We start from the raw sequence: 14,107 nt of genomic DNA, 5'->3' as shown, positions 1-14,107 counted from the left end.
TGATGTGTACACGGTGGCACTAGGTAGAGGCAGGCCAAGCCTGAGAGCTTTGGCCAGTGTAGATGTCCTGGAGGATCTATAAAATTATGAATGTAATGAGCCAGGAAGGGTTCTTTGTCATTTCTTCCAATATGAGAGTTAGGGGGAGCCAAAATAGGGCTGGATTCAACACAAAGGAGCTGAGCTCCATTAAGCAGGGAATGGTCAGGGTGTGGAAGGGTACCAAGGTAATACATGGGCTGAAGGATTAATTCATGGAAATAATAAATTCATGGAAAACCCCAGAGGAACAGTTAATACACAGAAACCATGACAGAATCAGGAGTTCTGGGAACAGAGGAGAGTTAGAAGCTTCAAGAGGGGTTCTAGAAGGAAGAGTCAAAGATGCTGGTCTTCCTCAGTTTATGCTGATGGCCCCACTACCAGGCAGGATATTAGGCTAGGTAGACCTCTGCTCTGGTCCAGAAATGCTCTTTTTATTTATACAGATGCAAAAGTACATAACCTATTTTGAAATAACAAGACATAGAATACTCCTTCGAAAAAATACCTTAGGAATATTTTTGAAGATGACAGAAGTGGCAGAGGATCTCAATTTTCCCACTTGCATATCTATTTATTACTTTTTTTATAGCTTTTTAATAAAATATTGCTCTTTCACTAACTTCTCACAAACTAGTAATGTGTTTAAATATCTGCAAAACAAAAGACCATCTCACCAGCTGTAGTGGTGTATCTGCAGTTCTAGGACGAGCATGGCCCTGCCCATTGTTGTGTAGCTTTAAACTGATTGTCTCTGAATTGTGACTCTTTGAGCAAATGGAGACTATCACAAAGGAAACAAATAACTGCAGAGGGAATGTGGAGCAAGCTTTCTAAAGTGTGTATATTTAGGCAATGAATAATGACATTGCTGGTGGGTCTATCATGAATTGGGACTGGCCTTTATCATGGGTGAAAACTTAAACTCAGAAATTTTGTATAGGCCTTTAACATAAGTTGTAAGTGATCAGTAGTATATATACTTTTTTTAGGAATTGGATGGAGTAAGAAGGAAAATGCCATACAAAATGTAGGTGGAATGATTTCTAGAGGCAGTTTCTGCCTTTACAAGCTTTCCCACACACAGTTTAGTACCTGTGACTCACCAGGTATGGAGGCTGATATTAATTGATAGTACCAATGCTTTCATGACTGCCCATTGAATTAGTGGCTCAGTGTTTGTGTGCTCAAAGGAAGATGTCATTGGTAACTGCTTCTAACTAAGTCCCACTAACTTTGGTGTGTGTAACTGCCCAATTACATAAGCAGCCTTTGTGACGGCTTATCTTTTGCTGGGCTCCCCAGCAAAAGAGGGACGTGGAGCTACTGGAGGGAGTTCACAGAAAGGCTACGAAGATAATGAGGAGACTGGAGCACCTGTCATACTAGGACAGGCTGAGAGAGCTGGGCCTGTTTAGCCTGGAAAAGAGAAGACTGAGGGGAGACCTCATCAATGTGTATAAATATCTGAGGGGAGGGTGTAGAGAGAATGGAGCCAGTCTCTTTTCAGTTGTGCCCAATGACAGGACGAGAGACAATGGGCACAAACTGAAGCATAGGAGGTTCCAGCTGAATATGAGGGGGCATTTTACTGTGAGGGTGACAGAGTACTGGAACAGGTTGCCCACAGAGGTTGTGGAGTCTCCTTCTCTGGAGATACTCAAAACCCACCTGGCTGCCATCCTTTGCTCTAGGTGATCCTGCTTGGCAAGGAGGGTGGACTAGGTGATCTTCAGAAGCTCCTTCCAACCCTGTCCATTCTGCGATTCTGTGATTTTTTGGGAGAGCGTTAGTAGTCCAGAGCAATGTTTTCTTATCTCATGAGGCAATGAGTAACCAAGGTAGACTTGGCATGGTCTTCAAGAGTAGAATAACTTTCATAAGACAGATCAACAAGGTTAAAACCAGGAAGGATGACTTCCATTCTTAAGTCATGGCCTGTTGTATAAACAGTAGCACACGTGAATTTTTACAACAAACACTGATCAGTGCGGTTAATTACTGTAACTGGCATAATGTCACAAGTTTGTAATTAACCTGGAGCACATTTTGTTGTCAACACACTTTATGTTGGCTCACAATAAAACAGGATAAATAATGGGAGAGCCATGATGTGTGTATATATATATATATAAAACATATATATTATTATATTTATTATATATTATTATTGTACATATAATATATATATAACTCACATGTTGAATTTGTTTGCTGTCTAAATCATAAGAAACTGAAGGCAGAACACAATGTCGAACTTTTTTTTTTTTTTTTTGAGTATGATTTCTATAAAAGTAACTGAGAATTGTGATAATTGGTATGTTATCATAGAATAATAGCATGGTATGCTTGAAGGGACCTTAAATATGACCTGGTTTCAACCCCTCTGCCACGGACAGGAACATATTCTACTAGAACAGGTTGCCCAAAATCCCATCCAACCTGGCCTTAACACTTTCAGACAGGGAATCCACAGCTTTGCACAATGTTTTCCAGTGTCTCATCACTCTCATTGTAAAATATTTCTTTCTTTTATCAAATATAAATCTCTCCTGTTTCAGTTTATAACCATTACTAATTGTTCTGTAACTACAGGTCCTGGTAAAAAGCTTTTCTTTATCTTTGTAAAAGCCACCTTTTATAAAATAATGAAAAACTTCAGTAAGATTTCCCCAGAACCTTCTCTTCTCCAGACTAAACAGCCCAATCTCTCTCAGTCTGTCTTCAGAGGAGAGGTGCTCCAGCCCTCTGATCATTCTCATGACCCTCCTCTGGACCTGCTCTAACAGGTCCACATCCTGGGGGGCCAGACTCCAGGTGGGGCCTCATGAAAATGGAGTAGAGCAGGGAGAGAATCACCTCCCTTGATGCAGACCAGGATATAATTGGCTTTCTGGGCTGCAAACACATATTGCCAACTTATGTCCAATTTGTCATCCGTGAATATCCCCAAATCATGCTCTTCAATTCATCACCCAAACTGTACTGATATTAGGGATTGCTCTGACCCAGCTGCAGCACCTTGTTGGCCTTACTGAACTTCAAAAGGTTCACATGCTTCCACCTCTTAAGGCCTTTCTTCCCTCTTAAGGCCCTCCCTTCCTTCCGTTGTAGCAACTTCATTACTCAGTTTGGTGCTGTCCACAAGCCTGCAAGGGAGCACTCAATCCCATTGTCTATTTCAGTAATAAAATATGAAACAGTACTGGTCCCAGTACAGACCCTGAAAGTCACCACTCATTATAGGTTTCCATTTGGACATTGAGCCATTGATTGAAATTCTTTGTATATATATGTCTTTGGATATATCCAACCAATTATTTATTTATCCATTGAATAAGCCATCCATCAAATCTATATCTCTCCAATGTAGAGGAAAGAGCGTTGTGGGGAACCATAACAAAGGCGTAACAGAAGTCCACCACTGGCAATATTGCACTTTCTCTGTACCTTGCACTTGTTTGATTTACTTACTGATAGTAGTAATTTAATTACCCTGAGAGACACAGAATCCAGTTGCATAGCCTTGTAATTGATATGAGTACATGAATGAGTTACTTTTTAGTGGTTACTGTAAAACAAACTAATAGAAACTAAGAAAAACATTCCCCAATTGTAATGGGAAATTTGACCAAGTCAGAGCATGCTGATTAAGCTTCTACTTATGGGGAACCATCTCAGTTCTCTAATTCTGAAAGAAGCTAGGAAGATAACAGATCATGTTAGTTCATTAATGTAGGTAGTGAAAACTGGAGGAGAAATATACCTATGTCATATGAAGTTTCATCTACAAAAATTGGATTTTATAGAATCTTTCTCTCTTCTGCATTACATATTTAATTTGAATTACAATTTAATTTTGAATTTACAGCTTACTTCCAATGAAAAAGCAGCATGTTAGTATAAAAGTAACTTTTCAGAGGAGTATTAATTTAGATCAGTTTAAAACCCTCGCTGTGAAAATCATCTGATATACTGGTACTCTTTTCTTGGTTAATTGTCTAAGTCCATTGTTCTGTCTGAGCAAATGTTCTAGGTTTTATAACTAAAACACAGAACTACAAATTTGCAAGATTCTCCTCTTGCGCTCTATGATTTAATAAGCTGTCCTGTGAAACTTCTCCAGGTCTTTCAGTAATGAAATCTATTCATATTTCATCTTATTAAAAAGTAATCTGAATTTTTCATTGAAAATATATAACTCATATATTTTGGAATTAGATTATCAGGGCAAGAAAAAGAAACAAGAACCAAAGTGGAAGAACAGAAAACACTCTTTTAGAAGAGAGTAAGCTGAAAAGAAGGTAAGAGATGTTTATAATAGGTTCATCATTAATTTTAATCAAGTAGAACATTAAGGAAAAGAAAATCCACAAAAGAGCTGAGAATTTCTCAATTCTGTAGTACATTACTTTTATAGACATGAAACTAGTTTTCAATGGAGGAACATGTCCAAAACCAGAATAATGAAATGGTGCCCTGCCATCTGTGGGAAGATTCCCTTAAACCTTTACTGTCTGATCTGTGGACTCTTTGGGGCATGTGGTCACTTGCCTTGACATGGTCTGTTCTTCACGAAGGGTTTGACACTGAACTTGCTGAAAATGAAACACCTCACGTTTATGGCATTTGGTGAGAAGGAACAAGATTAGTCAAACATCTAATGGTTAAGTGTTTTGATGGGTGAGACTGTTCATGTGTATAAGGGCAAGCATGCACTTTGATGTTCACCTGATCCAAAGTCTCCACTTTGGATCTCATTTGCACAGCCTCTACTGCAGTTTGCTGGCTGTTTTTGTTGGTGGCTCTTTGTAGGCCACAAGAGCCTACATCTTCTGAAGTTTTAATTTCACACTCACAAAATCTCAGAAAAAAATATTATCATACTGTATGCTTTGATGAATTCCTAAAAAACACTGTGAAATAGTAATAGAAGATGAAGATACAATACAGCTTGATGTAGTTTTTTTCCATTTATGGGTCTCAAGGTAGTAATATTCGCATATAGCAGATGAGGTAACAAGAGTACAGAGAGTTGAAGTGTTCTATCTAAATTCACCCAACATGTTAGACCCGAGTCTCCTAAGTAGTAGCAGTCCCTTCTCCACGCAGCAGGCCAGAGTACTCTCAAATACATTCAAGGGGGCTCTTTAGACAAAAAACCTACCAGGATTTCTCAAAGACTGAAACAGAGCTTACTTCCATTTTTCTATCTTTTCCTATGAATTGTTTTATCTCACTTTTCCGCATTTTTTTTTAATTCAGTTTGTCTTTGAACTTCTCTTTCTGACTGAAGGTGAAGAGCAGAGCCCAAATGTCTGCTGGAAATTTGCTTACAAATTACAAAAAAACTATATTTTTATCTCACTGTGCTAAGTATGGATATGAGAAAGAGTAAGAAGCAATGAATTGTATTAAGGGGAGGGAAAAATAGTAGAAGTGATAACTCAGAGACATCCAGAACTTTTGGGAACTCAGAATCTGAAGTACTCTAAATTAATACAGAAAAAAAAAAAAAAAAGTCATCATCATCTCATTAATGTGTATAAGAAGCAACCGTTCTGAAATCTTAAGTCGGAGTTCCAATATATAAAATGTTTGCATACATATTTTATCACTTGAAGCTTCAAGAATATATTTGTCTGAGGTCTATCCTTTCAAAGCAGATGCTATATTTGCATGATAGATAATCAATGATTTTAAGAGCACTGAATAGTGTGAAACTTAAGTTGCTAATTTAGCAATATTATTGTTGACTACCAATAAAAAGTACGGATGGAGAAAGAAGAGTTTTTGTTTGTTTGTTTGTTTTGTTTTAATTGTCTGTGTCAAAATTGAAACAAATGTATATATCTTCTGATTTCTAAAATATATCATGCTATTGAGTTTTATTTGCAGTCCTGTCCTGTCCTGATCAGGATGTTAATATAGTAGAAGTAGAACTATATTTTTTCTGGCCTAGCTTGAAGAACATTTTTTCTGGCCTAACTTGAAGAACTGAAGAGCTTGTTACAATAGCTCTCCAAGATATTGAATATCCTTGGGATACTCAGACCAGCATAGTCTTGTTGTTCTGCCTCCTGAATGCACTTCAGATTCTGCTTAAAGTTAAACAACTACTTAGGAAGCTCATCCGGAGGTCTGCCCGGAGGCAGTACAGTTGTGGGTGGCAGGGAGTATGGGAGGATATGGGCAGGCATCTAGAGCAGTTGGCACCCCCAGTGTTTTGGAAATTCACCCCTGAACAACTGCAAAATCCTCAAAAACTGGCAGAATGCTTGAAAAAAAGGTGTCATGATTCTGGCAGTTCCAAAGTAACACAAATCATTGTAACATGCTGGGGCCTGGCTCATGCCTATCGAGCCGCCACTGATACTGCTATCAACTTAGTGACAGACCCTGCGGCCACTCCAAGCCCTGTGACAGATCCAACGGCCACTGTGACCCCTACGGTGGACTCTGCAGCTGCTCCAGTTCCAGCTCCTGCCACCACTCCAGTTCCAGCTCCTGCAGCCGCTCCAGTCCCAGCTCCTGCAGCTGCTCCAGTCCCAGCTTCTGCAGCTGCTCCAGTCCCAGCTCCTGCAGCCGCTCCAGTTCCAGCTCTTGCAACTGCTCCAGCTCCGGTTCCCGCAGCTGCTCCAGCTCCTGTGGCTGGGTCAGAGAAAAGAGCTGTAGCAGTGCAAGTTGACCCTGCAGAGGGTATTCCAACCTCTGTGGCAGACCCTGTAACAAGGTCAGAGAAACGAGCTGTAGCAGTGCAAGCTGCCCCTGTAGAGAAGGTGAAAAAATGGTATAGAGATTCAGGTCATTTAGAATGCAGAGAGTCTTCTGCCAAATCTAGGTATAGAGACGACGGAGACGACGACGACGCTGGGCCATCAAGGATTCAGGAGGAGGAAGATGAGGATGCCGAAAAATCAACAGGAACTACCCGAAGCCTATACGAGCACGAGCTACGAGATGTGCGAAAAGATTTTGGTCGTTGTATAGGTGAGCAGCTTGTCACCTGGCTGCTCCGGTGCTGGGACTCTGGAGCCAATTGTGTGGAATTAGATGGCAGGGAAGCCAGGCGGCTGGGATCCCTTGCTAGGGACTCAGGCATTGACAAAACAATTGCAGATGGAGCACAATCTAACAGCCTCTGGAGGTGTCTCCTCTCAGCTGTGAGGGAAAGGTATCCCTTCAAGGAAGAACTTTTATGTCTACCAGGCAAGTGGACCACTATGGAGAAGGGAATCCAGTACCTGAGGGAATTAGCCATACGGGAAGTGATTTATGAGGATCCAGACCTCAGACAAACATCCAAAGATCCAGATGAAGTCAGGTGTACATGACCCATGTGGCGGAAGTTTGTACGGAGTGCACCATCATCATAAGCCAGCTCATTGGCAATAATGGCCTGGAAAGAGGATGAGGAACCCACAGTGGATGAAGTGGCTAAACAACTCCGGCAGTACGAAGAAAGTCTCCCCTCTTCCTTACAGGCCTGCATCTCAGCTGTGGAGAAACTTTCCACTAACTTAAAGAGAATCTATCTTCCTCCCCACCTGAACCAACCAGTGTCCAACGACCGAAAGAGAACACTTGGGAGAAACTTTCTGAAAAGTTTCACCAACTTGAAGAGAGATTATTCTCCTCCGTACCTGTACAAAGCAGTGTCTCAGCTATCAGGGGTAGGCGTTCATCCACACAAGGAAGACGATATGGTGGGTACTCACCCCGTGCCACCCTGTGGTTTTACATACGAGACCATGGAGAGGACATGAGAAAATGGGATGGAAAATCTACCGTGACCCTAGAGGCACGGGTACATGAGTTGCAAAAGAAAACAATCAGGAAAAAGGGATTCTCTGAAAAGTTTTCTGCTCCAACTTCCAGCAGACAGTCCTTCAAACACAGAAACGAAGAAGATTCTGACCAGGATTAGGGGGGCCCTGCCTCCAGCCAGGGGGAGGAAAGGGACAAGCAAGTTTATTGGACTGTGTGGATTCGATGGCCTGGCACGTCAGACGCACAGAAATATAAGGCTTTAGTAGACACCGGTGCACAATGTAGTATAATGCCATCGAGCTATAAAGCACCAGAGCCCATATATATTTGTGGAGTGACAGGGGGATCTCAGCAGTTGACTGTATTGGAGGCTGAAGTGAGTCTGACTGGGAATGAGTAGGAAAAGCACCACATTGTGACTGGCCCAGATGCTCCATGTATCCTTGGCATAGACTATCTTAGAAGAGGGTATTTCAAGGATCCAAAAGGGTTCCGGTGGGCTTTTGGTATAGCTGCCTTAGAGACAGAGGGCATTAAACAATTATCTACCTTGCCTGGTCTCTCAGAGGACCCCTCTGTTGTGGGGTTGCTGAGGGTCGAAGAACAGCAAGTGCCAATCGCTACCACAACTGCGCACCGGCAGCAATATTGCACTAACTGAGACTCCCTGATTCCCATCCATAAGCTAATTCATCAATTGGAGAGCCAAGGAGTGATCAGCAAGACTCATTCACCTTTCAATATGGCCAGTGCGAAAGTCTAATGGCGAGTGGAGACTAACAGTGGACTATCGTGGCCTGAATGAAGTCATGCCACCACTGAGTGCTGCAGTGCCAGACATGCTGGAACTTCAGTACGAACTTGAATCGAAGGCAGCCAAGTGGTACGCCACAATTGATATCGCTAATGCATTTTTCTCCATCCCTCTAGCAGCAGAGTGCAGGCCACAATTTTCTTTCACTTGGAGGGGAGTCCAATATACTTGGAATCGACTGCCCCAGGGGTGGAAACACAGCCCTACCATTTGCCATGGACTGATCCAGTCTGCGCTGGAGCAGGGGGAAGCTCCTGAACACCTGGAGTACATCGATGACATTATTGTGTGGGGTGACACAGCAGAGGAAGTTTTCGAGAAAGGGAAGAAAATAGTCCAAATCCTTCTGAAAGCCGGTTTTGCCATAAAACAAAATAAAGTCAAAGGACCTGCACGAGAGATCCAGTTTTTAGGCATAAAATGGCAAGATGGACGTCGTCAAATCCCAATGGATGTGATCAACAAAATAACAGCTATGTCTCCACCAACTAACAAAAAAGAAACACAGACTTTCCTAGGTGTTGTGGGGTTTTGGAGAATGTACATCCCAAATTACAGTCTGATTGTAAACCCGCTCTACCAAGTAACCCGTAAGAAGAATGAGTTTGAATGGGGCCCTGAACAATGACAAGCCTTTGAACAAATCAAGCAGGAAATAGTCCATGCAGCAGCCCTTGGGCCAATTTGAACAGGACCAGATGTAAAGAATGTGCTCTACACTGCAGCCGGGGAGAACAGCCCCACCTGGAGCCTCTGGCAGAAAGAACCTGGGGAAACTCGAGGTCGGCCCCTGGGGTTTTGGAGTCAGGGATACAGAGGATCTGAGGCCCGCTATACTCCAACTGAAAAGGAGATATTGGCAGCATATGAAGGAGTTCGATCTGCTTCGGAGGTGGTCGGTACTGAAGCGCAGCTCCTCCTAGCACCCCGATTGCCGGTACTAGGCTGGATATTCAAAGGAATGGTCTCTTCTACACATCATGCAACTGATGCTACATGGAGCAAGTGGGTTGCGCTGATTACTCAGCGGGCTCGAATAGGAAACCCCAGTCGCCCAGGAATATTGGAAGTGATTATGGACTGGCCAGAAGGCAAATACTTTGGGATATCATCAGAGGAGGAGGTGGGTCGTGCTGAAGAAGCCCCACTGTACAACCAGTTACCAGAGAATGAAAAGAAATATGCCCTGTTCACTGATGGGTCCTGTCGTATTGTGGGGAAGCATCGGAGATGGAAGGCTGCTGTATGGAGTCCTACATGACGAGTTGCAGAAGCTGCTGAGGGAGAAGGTGAATTGAGTCAGTTTGCAGAAGTGAACACCATTCAGCTGGCTTTAGACATTGCTGAATGAGAAAAATGGCCAGTTCTCTATCTCTACACCGATTCATGGATGGTAGCAAATGCCCTGTGGGGATGGTTACAGCAATGGAAACAAAACAACTGGCAGCGTAGGGGCAAACCCATCTGGGCTGCTGCATTGTGGCAAGATATTGCTGCTCGGGTAGAGAACCTGGCTGTAAAGGTATGCCACGTAGATGCTCATGTGCCCAAGAATCGGGCTACTGAAGAACATCAAAACAACCAGCAGGTGGATCAGGCTGCTAAGATTGAAGTAGCTCAGGTGGACCTGGATTGGCAGCATAAAGGTGAATTATTTATAGCCCGATGGGCCCATGACACCTCAGGCCATCAAGGTAGAGATGCAACATAAAGCTGGGCTCGTGATCGAGGGGTGGACCTGACCATGGATGCTATAGCACAGGTTATTCATTACTGTGAAACATGTGCTGCAATCAAGCAAGCCAAACGGTCAAAGCCTCTTTGGTATGGAGGACGATGGCTGAAATATAAATATGGAGAGGCCTGGCAGATTGATTACATCACACTCCCTCAAACTCGCAATGGCAAGCGCCACGTACTTACAATGGTGGAAGCAACCACCGGATGGCTGGAAACATATCCTGTGCCTCATGCCACCGCCCGGAACACTATCCTGGGCCTTGAAAAGCAAGTCCTGTGGCGACATGGTACCCCAGAAAGAATAGAGTCAGACAATGAAACTCATTTCCGAAACAACCTTATAGGCACTTGGGCCAAAGAGCATGGTATTGAGTGGGTGTATCACATCCCCTATCATGCACCAGCCTCCGGGAAAGCTGAACGATACAATGGACTGTTAAAGACTACATTGAAAGCAATGGGCGCTGGGACATTCAAAAATTGGGATACGCATTTGGCAAAGGCCACCTGGTTAGTCAATACTAGGGGATCTGCCAACCGAGCTGGACCTGCCCAATCAAACCTGTTACGTACTGTAGATGGGGATAAAGTTCCTGTAGTGCATGTAAGAAATATGCTGGGTAAAACAGTCTGGGCTACTCCTGCCTCAGGAAAAGGCAAACCTATTCGTGGAATTGTTTTCGCTCAGGGACCTGGATACACTTGGTGGGTGATGCAAAAGAACGGAGAGGTCCGGTGTGTACCTCAAGGAGATTTAATACTGGGTGAGAATAGCCCATGAACTGAATTGTACCATGTTAATTACTATATAATACTGTATGTTATCACTACTATGACTACTGTAGGTGACTAATTAGAATGTATGGAAAAGAGTGTAACCTGAGCATGACATAAATGGTATGGAATAAGGGGTGGATAGATGTCCTGGTTTCAGTTAGAACAGAATTAATTTTCTTCCTAGTAGCTGGTGGAATGCTGTGTTTTGGCTTAGGATGAGAAGAGTGCTGATAACACCCCGATGTTTTAATTGTTGCAGAGCAGTGCTTATACCAAGCCAAGGACATCTCAGCCTTTTGCTCTGTCCTGCCAACAGGCAGGCTGGGGGTGTAGTAAGAGCTGGGAGGGGACAGACCCAGGACAGGTGACCTAAACTAGCCAAAGGGGTATTCCATACCATCTGACGTCACGCTAAACAATATATAGGGGTGGCTAGCTGGGGGGAGGGGGCCGGACTGCTCGGGGTTAGGCTGGGCATTGGTCAGCGGGTGGTGAGCAATTGCATTGTGCATCACTTGTTTGTACATATTGTTAGTAGTAGTACTATTATCACCATTGTATTATTATTATTATTATTATTATTATTATTATTATTATTATTATTATTATTATTATTATTATTATTTTCGTGTCTTATTAAACTGTCTTTATCTCAACTCACGGGCTTCACTTTCCATTTCTCTCCCCCGTCCCAGAGAGGGAGGGAGAGGGTGAGCGAACGGCTGCATGGTGTTTAGCTGCCGGCCGGGTTAAACCACGACAGTCTGAGGTCTATCCTTTCAAAGCAGATGCTATATTTGCATGATAGATAATCAATGATTTTAAGAGCACTGAATAGTGTGAAATTTAAGTTGCTAATTTAGCAATATTATTGTTGACTACCAATAAAAAGTACGGATGGAGAAAGAAGAGTTTTTTTTTTGTTGTTTTGTTTTAATTGTCTGTGTCAAAATTGAAACAAATGTATATATCTTCTGATTTCTAAAATATATCATGCTATTGAGTTTTATTTGCAGTCCTGTCCTGTCCTGATCAGGATGTTGATATAGTAGTAGAACTATATTTTTTCTGGCCTAGCTTGAAGAACTGAAGACCTTATTAATTCATGTGCTTTTGTAACACTTAAGGTTTCTTTGCTGATTTGAGGAGTTTGTGTAGTTCAAAAAAAAATGCATTATTTTGACTTATGTCCTGTAGTACTGCTGCTGAGTTTGAAGAGTGGTTGTAATGTTAGCGAGGTAATGTCAGCTTATGTCAGGGTGTAATGTCAGCTTCACTGTTATCTCTGCTTGGTCTCTGGTTCCATTCTACAAAAGGGGCAAATGAAACCTGTGTCTTTTGAAAAGTTCAGAAAAACTTTTTAAAAAATTGATCATGTTCTGTTAGAAGTACAGGTATGCTGAAATTCCTCAGTGGAAAAATCATTTGTGACTTACTAGAATACTCTCACATAATAATCACTAAGTGAGTTTGAAGTGCCTAAAACTGACCATGGTTGTTGCTGACATAGCTAAGGAAAAGGTTGTTTGCCAAACTGACTTAAAACAGCTACATTTGATGGGTACTGGTATGTGTCAGTATTAAAAGATCTGTGAGAGTATCATCCATGTTACTTATGTTTTCATTTATAGTAATGAAATTGAAGACTGCTTAGCATATGAATGATACTACAGAAATCAAAATATGGCTCATAAATATATGTTCATATGCCCAAGGAAGACATAAATGAAAATTCTGAATCTGAACATCATACAAATGTTAGTTAGGCTCAGATGGGATAATGAACTTCGTGTCTTTCCTTTGTATGACAAAAGTCTGATCTCATTTGCACAGTTTTTGAGAGTATGTTCTTTAGGGTCTGTATGATTTACAGTGGTGAAAATACAATTAAGTTTCCTAGATCTAATATCTTGCATCTCTGAAAGATTTAGAATGTGCTCCAAACAATGACTAATCTAAATTCTGTGCTACTCTGTGTTAGAAGAGAGGATGATTTAATCATGTTTTACTGTCAGAACCTTATCAGAAGGCTTCAGAAAAAAAAAACTTTTTCTCTACACCACTGCTCAGTTTCTCCAACTTAAATGCATATATTGTGTTTACATGAAGACAATGGAACATGTTCTTCATAATTAGAACAAGATGAAAACTAAAAGGAAAATTAAATCTCCAACAAAACCTCACTGACAGGAAAAAAGAAAAAGGAAAAAAGAAAAAAGAAAAAAGAAAAAAGAAAAAGAAAAAGGAAAAAAGGAAAAAGAAAAAAGGGAAAAAAGGAAAAAGAAAAAGGAAAAAAGGAAAAAGAAAAAAGATAAAGGAAAAAAGAAAAAAGGAAAGCAACAAGCAAACAAACAGGCCAAGGTTTGAAATGTTTTTTAAAGTAGCCTATGGAAGAGACTTGGTGCTTGACAGAAAAAAGTGATCCCCCAATTTTTGGATTTAGCTACTACATGAAGCACAAAACTTAGGAAATATTTGGATTTCATGAGTATTTTAGTGTCAGTTTCTTCACTAAAGTTGACAGGGCTCATCAGCAGGTTTCAGTGCAGTCTGGGATTGTTCCAGTGCTGCCTCCCCACCTTCCTGCATCACTGTTGGACATCGAACCATTTTGGTGTAGCTCAACCCAAGGGAAAAAAAATAATCAAACAAACACAAAAGCATGGTCAGATGTAGTTTTGAATGCATTGCTGTTGTTAGAACATTTTAATGAAGAAGTCTTAGAAAGCTGGAATTCTGTCAGAAGACAGGCAAGGGTCTGTGCATTCAAATGACAGTTATCCTCTTCTGGTTATTTTTCTAAAACACGTTCCTGTGTTAACACCTACATGACCTCTCTGATTTTCCTGTTGAATTTGACTAACTGACTTCTGCATCTTGCCCTGGGGATTCAGCATAGAGGCTGCAGCATCCCTCCAGTGCTTGCCAGTATATCCATGTCCCTCCTACACCAGGAGCCCAGAA

Source organism: Netta rufina (assembly GCF_964035555.1).
Source record: "Netta rufina genome assembly, chromosome: Z".
NCBI lineage: Eukaryota > Metazoa > Chordata > Aves > Anseriformes > Anatidae > Netta > Netta rufina.
This window is presented reverse-complemented; position numbering follows the sequence as displayed.